The 9,322-nt window shown below is 45.3% G+C and overlaps 1 long non-coding RNA gene across 1 annotated transcript; it reads right to left on the bottom strand.

Annotated features, from left to right (window-relative positions):
* Positions 1 to 6,784: 6,784 nt before the first annotated feature.
* Positions 6,785 to 8,864, bottom strand: LOC131912482 (uncharacterized). The gene is made up of 2 exons (XR_009379645.1): positions 8,129 to 8,864; positions 6,785 to 7,987 (listed from the first exon to the last, which is right to left on the bottom strand). It is a non-coding gene; the product is annotated as an uncharacterized LOC131912482 (long non-coding RNA).
* Between the last annotated feature and the right edge of the window lie 458 nt (positions 8,865 to 9,322).

Raw genomic sequence — 9,322 nt, 5'->3', positions numbered from 1 at the left:
ATAATTTAGAAATGAAAACCACTAGGTGTCTTATTTTTCCCCCTTTGGTGTTGCTGGCTCTGTGATTTTTCTCTTTGTCTGTAAACATATATAAAATGAGTTACAGTAAATGAATTACCCAGGTGTAATCCCATTGAAGGTTCTGGAAATGGCTTTTAGCCTCCAGATCTAAGCTCTTACGGTCTGCATCAGATCACAAGTGCGAGACAGAATCACAGCTTCAGTATTCAAGGTTTGCTTGTTGTTAATTCTATGGGGGACATAAAAGCTAATGTAAAGCATCTGTCACATCCTTGACCTCCTTTAAGAAACCTGTATCCATGGTAGCAGGTAGCAGGGAGGAGGAGGAGATTCCAGATCTACACAAAGCATCCCAGGAAGAAGTGCTTATCTATTGAGTATCTCTTCCATACTGTGTGGATTCGCTAAAGAGGCTAGGGTTAAGTTTTTGTCTGTCCAATCAGTGCACGTTAATTTTGGGCTCATACCCTCTTCCTGGTGCTGGAGTTACAGCAGTGAACAAATCACACAAGAATCCTCCTGCCCAGCCTCATCTGCAACTCACTTTTACTATGACTAAACAAGTTAGGGTGAAATATGTTACATGTAACAGCCTACTTCACACAAAACTGGTTAAGGCAAGAGTTCAGGGGCCTAATCTTTCAACGCTAGAGCTGGGCTTTCTGGTAGAATATTATTTTAAGGTGTGTTACTTTCGTTTATGCTCTGGAACATTTGTTTAATGATCCATTTGTTTGATGAAATAAAATTAACCTGAGGTCAGGAGGCTGAGTCAGCAACTAGCTGACAGGAAGTAGTAGGGAGGAACCAGGTGGAGAGGGAGGGGCTTTTAAGTGGGCCTGGGAGACTGACGAGGGCTTTTTGGGAGACCCCAGCAAGGAAAGGAGGTAAGCTACTTGTTATGCAGCCTCTCTGAGTGAGCAGAATTCCATCTCAGTCTTTGAATCTTGAGTTCTTTAGAGGGACAGAGATTTAGAAAAGATCCCTTGGTAGCTTTGAAAGAGTTGGTACCTGAGGGAACAGAATCCCCTCAGGCTGCGGCCCTCGCGGTTGAACTGCTGCTGGTAGCTGCGGAGTTAGTTATGTTGCTGATTAGAACCACTGTTGCTTAAAAGGCAGCCACAGTTATAAAAAAACAACAACAGGGCTTCTCTTTTGAATAGACTGGGTTCCAAAGATCTCACTGACACAATGACACTTAGCAGAGAACTGAAGGAGGTATAGCCTCAGTGCAGAGTTCGGGGGGTAGGGACTCCCAGCCCAGAGGAACAGCCTGTGCAAAGGCCCTGAGACCGAGGCTTGGCAGAGGGAGTAGCAGTACTCATGTGCCCAAGGTCAAGTGGGTAAAAAGGAGGTGATACATACAGGGGTGCAAGAGAAGACTGTGTACTCTAGGGCTTCCTAGGCCCAAAACGGGCCCTGAGATCCTCTGGGAGGAAATCACTGGAGAGTTTCAGACAGAGACATAGTTCCATTTGGAGAGGATCATAACGTAGCTTCATAAGAAAGAGGCAGTTGGGCTCCCAACAGGAAGACAAGTCAGGAGGCTGCAGTAAAACCTGCCAGGAGATCATGGTGGCAGGAGGGAGGTGGCAGAGGTGCTGAGATGAAGTCTAGGTAGTTTGTATGTAGAAGGCAGAGCCAATGGAATTTGCTATCAGATTGAATGGGGGGTGGGGAGGGTGGGGGGGGTGTGGGCCTTCAGGGTCGCATTCTCTGAAATTGTTACTTAACGGTGCGTGAGGAGCTCTGAGAGGCCTCTTCCCTGATAATGGACACTCAACATTACATCACTGGCCAGACTAGGAGCTTGCTTCCTCCTTCCCTGCGTTTTGTACTGAGCACATCGATAGCGTTTGCAAGGCTGCAGGAGTAGCATTTCTCTGCCTTTCTGTTTTTGATCTGCACATTCTTGCTGCCACTGCCAAGCATCCCTACAAAAGCTCTGCAGTCCTCTTGAGGCCAAAAACAACAAACATATCCATCCTTCTGCACACCACTGCCTCTGTGCATCAATTCTGCCCCCACCATAATCTCCAATGTCTCTCTCCTTCAGACTCTGCTCCAAGCTGTAACTGATTCATGTTCAGCCTGATGCAATAATCTTCACACTGACTCTTCTGTTTTTCCTGCTTCCAGAAAACTAGCAGCTAGCAGCCCAAATTATCCATGTCCAGTTTCCTTTTCGTCCACTCACGGTCCCTTTGAGAGTCCTGTCTCAGCTTCCTTTGGATTCTCTCTCTCCCTCCAATGCGCCCCTCTCTCCCACCAAATTTAAATAGTTTAGCATACTCTTTGTACACCTCCTTTTCATCTTCGGCACGTAGCTATGCAATTTTGGATTCTCTCTGGCAAGCCACCTTGAGAACTGAGTACATCAAGCAAACACAGGGTATGAATCAGGAACACCCCCACCCCCTTTTCTGGTTATCTCTGCTTAGAACATGAGAATGGAGCACAAACAGCAAATAGGACCCAGAGGGGTAATTCCTTACTCTGCCAATCTTCAGGGGTTTTTTTCTTATTGGAAAGTAAGCAGTTGACCTGATAGTTTGTGGCCATTCATGCAGCTTGATCAATATTTCTGGCCTTGTGACTTTAGATGCACTGATGAAAATTGTATTTTCTAGCCCTTTTTTGGTCAGAGGAAGCTATATGACTAATTCTGGCTAATAACTTGAGAGGGCTGGTACCATTTATGATGACTTCCCTCATTTCATGGGGATGACGCGTTACTGACGGTAGCTTGGGTCACTGGTGGTGTTCTGAGCTACTGATTGGCGCTGAAATATAGCCCTTTTGGTAACCTGGCAGATATGCAGCATGGATGATAAACCTTCATTTTTGACTACTGGGATTTTCAGATTATTACCACGTAAGCTGTGTCTATCTTTTTTTCCCCCATGGTGTTAGGAATCAAACACAGAACTCATATATCCTGTTAGGTATGTGCTTTGCCACTGAGCTAAGCCCTGTCCCAACCTAGCTGATGCTGGCTTGATGTATTCAGGTCACCTGTATCTGTAATAGGTACTTAAGAATGGGACCTTAAAGCAAATAAGAGCTTGAATAAATAAGGACAAGCCTGAGTGAGATACCAGACTAACCTATTCTAGCCTGGGGGTCCCTAAGAACTATGACAGTAAAAGGAGGGTCAGCATTAGCTTTGGAGAAGGCGAGAGAACCCTGGAGACAAAACGGAGACATGTAGGGGCTGTCTAGGGTTGGAACCGTGCTTTCTCTGTGGTGTCGGAAAAGAGCTTTAGTGATCTCTACCAAACACGTTGCCTCAGCAGACAAGCAGCCACCCAGCTGGGGTCCTATTTAGTCAGGAAGGGATTTTCAGTACATATGATGACAAGAAACCTAGGGAAGAAGGGCCACGTGCCCCTCTGCTTCATGACCCCCAGGAGGGGAGTGCATATGACCCGTGTGCCCAAGCCTGTGGTGGTGACACAAACAGGGATTGTGGACAGTGTCTGTGCACAGCTCCAAGTCTGGAGAAGTAAACATGCCTGATGCCATCCAAGTGCATAGAGTGACGGAGGAATGCTTGCTAGCTTCCTGTGGAGGACAGTAGCTAAACTGTAACATCTCCTCCCTGTATTGCCTTTGCCAGGGTGCTTGTTTCTTGCTTTGAACTTGGGCGAAGGCAATGGAGAAGTGGGCACTTTCTACCTCCCTCCCCCTTTCTATGAAACCCTCTGTTTAGGGGGATGCCCTGTTTTTCATTGGCGGGAAGGGGTGGGGTGGGGTTAGTGAGAGTCGCTAGCTCTCTGCTTGTGTTAGGATTTTGTGACAGTGTGAAGTTTGAGCAGTTGCAGCTCTCCAGAGCTGTCAGGAACTCAGAGACTTCAACTCTGATTAAAACTCATGACTGGAAAAAATTACCATAATTCAGTGACAGGCGTGGAGAGAAAGCCACGATGATACTGGTAACAGTGTGCCAGGGAAGAGGCCACTACAGTGAGTGCTTTACTTCAGCACCCAGGACTTTCCTCAGGGTCACCACCGAGAAACAGTCTTGTCAAGGAATGTGAGCCAGTGTGTGCTTGGCCTGCCTCAGATACTCACCTTGCCAAGGAAGAGGGACCAGGTATATTCACCTACAGTGATTTCTCTACTGGAGTCCCCTTGTTAGAACAGACGCTACTGACCCATGTGGTTAAGGGGCCAGCAGAGAAAGAAATTCAAAGTTTCAGTCCAATAAGCCCAATTAATTGTCTGGACCCCTCTGACCACTTCCAATAAAGCTTTTCACCTCAGGGTTCTCAGAACACACTATGCTGTCCTTCTGTGCCAAGGTGTCCTTCTGTCCCCAGGCCACAACAGGCTGTTTCCTGTTACTCTATCCTTTTTGGGCCCCTGCATGCCTTCACACACTTTGGTTCTTTCTAGGTGGCACTCGGTCCTTGTTAAGATTCCTTGGAGCTCAGCTGTGAACTTTGCTAATGCCTGGGCCATTCTGGCTGTATCTTAACTATGGACTGTTCAGTTTGTAGCTGAAGTATTATGACTTAGAATTTAGGATACTCAAGGAAAGGCTGGCGTTGGGGAGCTGAGTATGTCTGGGGGACTCTTTAGATCATACTGGGTAAGTGGTGTCTTCCTTTGCCTAAGTGGTGCAGGGACGTGGTACAGTCTCCTGTTTGTATTGTGGGACTGCTTATTTCTCTACCTCTTCACAGTCAGATAGAATGCCACTTCCTCCATACAATCTTCCTTTATTGAAGTAAGTTGCACTGTTTGATGGCATTCTCTCTGAAGTGTGTGTGTGTGTGTGTGTGTGTGTGTGTGTGTGTGTGTGTGTGATCTAAAGTATGTAGATAATCAGCTGTCCATAGTTCTGAATGTCTCAGAAAGCAATGGTCACTCTACTATTAGGTGGGCAAACTCTGTGGCAAGCAGATTTTCTCTATTGGAATACTGATTTCAGCCTAAGATCTCCATTTATCAACTTGTATATATGGACGAAAGTCTGCACTCTGCTTACATTTTAACATGGGAAGAACTCTGTTTTACTCACACATGCATATGAATGCTTGCACACACAGAGAGAACATTCTGTAGTGGTAAGTTATTTTATATCAAGACAAAAAGACTCTAGGGTACTTGGAAATAAGTATTTGGAGGGAAATCTAAAAAATATTAAGAATATGAACATCTTTGACTTAGCAATTCTACATCTAGGAATTTATCTTAAAGATAATTGGAGATGTTCAGGAAGAATTATATAAGGACAGATGAGGAAATTTGTTAGAGTACTTTTTTTTTTTTTTTTTTTTTTTTTTTTTTTTTTTGGTTTTTCGAGACAGGGTTTCTCTATGTAGCTTTGCGCCTTTCCTGGGACTCACTTGGTAGTCCAGGCTGGCCTCGAACTCACAGAGATCCGCCTGGCTCTGCCTCCCGAGTGCTGGGATTAAAGGCGTGCGCCACCACCGCCCGGCTGTTAGAGTACTTTTAATACAAAATATTAATAATAGTTTACACTTAAAAATAATTTACACTTAAAATTTGAATGTTAGTAAGAGGTACAATCATATATCATTGTTGGGTTACATTTTTTTATATTTATTTTTTTTATGTGTTGCCTGTGTGAATGTATGTGTACCATGAGTATGTGGTACCCACAGAAGTCAGAAGAGGGCATCAGACCTCCTGGAATTGGTGTTGTAAGGTTGTGAGCTAGCATGTGGGCGCTGGGAACTGAAACCCAGGTCCTCTGCAGGATCAGCAAAAGTGTTGTTGGTTGTTTTGGCTCTTTTGGGGGCCTGCCACCCAGCTCCCAAATAAATCACACACACAGGCTTATTCTTAATTATAAACATCCAGCCATAGCTTGGCTTATTGCTTACCAGTTTTCTTTAACTTAAATTATACCATATACTTTTTTTCTCTAGGCTGTTCCCATTCTCTTACTTCTGTCAATCTTATTCTTACTTCATGGCTTGCTGTGTAGCTGGGTGGCTAGTCCTTGATGTCTTCCTTCTTCTCTGGCTCCTTCTTTCTTGATTTCTCCTTCTGTATATTCTCTCTGCCTGCCAACCCTGCCTATCCTTTCTCCTGTCTTGTTATTGACCATTCAGCTCTTTATTAGACCATCAGGTGTTTTAGACAGGCACAGTAACACAGCTTCACAGAGTTAAATAAATGCAACCTAACATAAACAAAAGTAACGCACCTTAAAATAATATTCTACAACACAAGAGCACTTAATTGCTGAGCCATCTCTACAGCCCCAACATACCTTTTTTAAATGACTAGGAGGATATACACCAGAATATCAATGAGTTAATTTTTAGTGTTTATGAGCAATTTTATAATTTATTCTTTTATTTCAAACTGTTACCAAGAATGACTACTTTTATAGTAAAAATAAAAAGGTGACTGAAACTATGAAATTTGATTTGGAGAAATGGCTCAGGGTTAGGTAAGGGCACTCGCCACAAAGCCTGACAACCTGGGTTCAGTGCCTGAGATCCACATAAAGAAGGAGAGAACAGACTCCCAAAACCTTGCCTTCTGACCTTCACATGTACACTGTGGCATGTAGGTACCCCACACATACACAAACAAATAAATGTAATTAATTTTTTTTAGTATGTAAATCTCATTGTTCAAATTTTAACTCAGAAGACATGCTGAGGTATGACATAACACATACACGGATAGGAAATGTTGGCAAACAATGAAACTTCCAAAAATTGTTGGGACAATTTGGGAAAAGCATTCTGTTTGGGGAATTATAGCAAAAAAGTTGGTGTCTCCTTCTGCTTGCAGCATTTTATTTATTCTAACCCTTGATTTCCACTTCTGTATAAAGAAGACAACAAATCATTTCCTAGAGCCATCATGCAAATTATGGGGAAACATTCAGACACAGGACTTATTTTCAATGGAACAATATGTAACTCCTTAGAAATTAGGGCACACGATGAAAGGCTGGTGTTGGGGAGGTGGGTCCCTCTGGGTGACACAGGGGACATCCTGTCCTTGTCGGCCTCTTCTGCCTTGTCCATCTTAGTCACTTACCAGAGTGGCACTGGCTGTGGGATTTGTCCCCTCATTTATACTCACAGATCACTGTTTTAAAATACGTGTCATTATTATTTTAAATAGTAATGGCACACCACTGGAAAAGGTTTGTTACACTCTCAGATCCTAAAAGAAGGGAGAAAACCAGGCTAGTGGGGGCAAGGGCCACAAAGGGAAGGACAAGTTGATCATGGCACAGGGGGAGCAGGTAAGAACGTGAGTGCAAGTTTCTATTGCCCTGCTGGTTTCAATGGCTGCAGCAGTCTCCAAGACACAGGGCTGCTCTCAGGTGCCTGGTGTTTGACCCTAGAGCAAGTAACTTAGAGCAGACAGATGGGGACCCAGAGTGTGGGGGACCATCAAAGAAGGTGGTTGGGGATGGTGGTTATAGATTGGGAGATTTACAAATGAGAGACACAGCACAGCCTGCAGGGCCTGCTCATCAAAGCTACAAAACAAGGTTCATACAGATATAGGTTGAGCCAAATTAGCACCACCATGTTTCCTCACATCCCTATGGAAAAGGGCCAGGATCTTGACTTAGTCTGAAACCTTTGCCAACCTCTGTTTTCAAGAATTATGATTGTAGTTGTTTTTTGTCTTTCTAGTCCAGTGTGAAAGCTGTCTGGGAACTAAGTGGCATAAGACGAAAGCTGTTTCATTCTGCTCATGATTCTGCAATTAGAGCTGAGCTCAACTGGGTGACTCTTCTGCTGACCTTGCCAAGGTCTCCCAGAAGAGTACATTCAGTTCACTGGATAGCCATGGACTAGACCCAGCTGAAGGCTGCCATGACTGGGCCTCTTCCCAGCCTTCTCTGATGATGGCTTTGCCTTTGCCTTCTCTAAACAATCTTCACACAGAAGACAGGTCTCCTCTGAACGTACCAGGACTGTCAAGAATGCAGAGGCAGAAGTGGTGTGAGGGATGACTGCCAAGAAAGGAGTGTGTTTAGGGGTCATCCGTGCGATGAGCCACCTGTCATGGTAGGTGAGGTGGAGCAGCCACTTAGACCTTCAGAGATAGGAAGAACCCTAGAGGTCATCTAGCCCATCCCAGTAGGAAAACAGACCTGAAGGTTCCCACGCACTGGGCCATATGCATGTTGCATTTTCCCTTAAAGAAATGGTGCATCAGGAGCCATGGGGGATCATTGCTGCTGCCGCCTCCGCCGCTTGTGCTGCTCGCCCTGCGTGGAAAGAGAAGAGCGTGGGGCTGCAGCAGTGTGGCCTACAGGCTGCAAGCATGCCGGTCTTGCCCAAGGTGCAGGGTGGCACCGAGGCAAGGTGGTACACAGCAGCCTGGAGCTCACGCAGGTCCTGCCCCCTGACAAACTGCCCAACTCCATGATCACCCAGACCCAGCAGCAAGATATACAAGAGGAAGAATGATTCATTTTCTGGCTAAGTCTCCTCAAAAGACTTCTGTGGTCAGTGTGTCGGTGGTACGTGCTGCCGTGGGAGACCATGCTGATGACCATGGTCCATGCTGATGTCCTTAGTCTGTGCTGCTAGGGCAGGCCATGCTGATGTCTGTGATCCATGTTGCTGCCAGAAGCTATGTTGATGTCTGTGCTCTGTGCTGTCACCGGGTGCTGTGGGAAAGGAAACTTCTTTTGCAGTGGTATGGATGACTGCAGACTCATAACTGAGAATCAGACATTAAGGGCTTCTGTGACAATCCCTTCCTCCTCAAAAGAAACAATCCAGACAAGAAGCTATTGAAGAGAGTCTTTAAAAATATGTGGCAAAGATGCTAAAGTGTAGCTCTTCACAGTCGATGACTTCTGGTGGTGGGGGTGGGGACTAGGGGTCAGGGTGGGAAGGACTCAGCTGTCTTTAAGAGGCCGGCCACTGGGAGTCTGACCACGCTCCAGCGAGTATATGGGCACACAAATTGGACTTGTTGCTTTTGGGGGGGATGGCACAAGGGTCGGGGAGTGGACATGGGAGGAATGTTAAGCAAGTGTGATGAGGTTCAGTGTATAAAATTCCCAAATAATTAATACAAATATTGTGTTGGGGAGGGGAAAGAGCCATATTAAGATTCGGAAGTGGTGGGGCCAATTTTCGATCACCATGCCTCAGGGACTGGGCTGTTGCTATATTTTAAACAAAGTGCACTGGTTTGCAGAAGAGTCACTGAGCTGAGCTGACACAAACCAGAGGACCACTTCTCCAAGTTCCCATCAAGTCAGAGGAGGGATGTTTCTTTTGCCTTGTATTCTGATAGTGGAAAAGATGTTTTGTACAACTGGACAGTCCAT

The sequence above is a fragment of the Peromyscus eremicus genome, chromosome 6, assembly GCF_949786415.1.
Source record: "Peromyscus eremicus chromosome 6, PerEre_H2_v1, whole genome shotgun sequence".
NCBI classification, from domain to species: Eukaryota; Metazoa; Chordata; class Mammalia; order Rodentia; family Cricetidae; genus Peromyscus; species Peromyscus eremicus.
The sequence above is the reverse complement of the archived record's forward strand: the minus strand, read 5'-3'. Positions and strand labels throughout refer to the sequence as shown.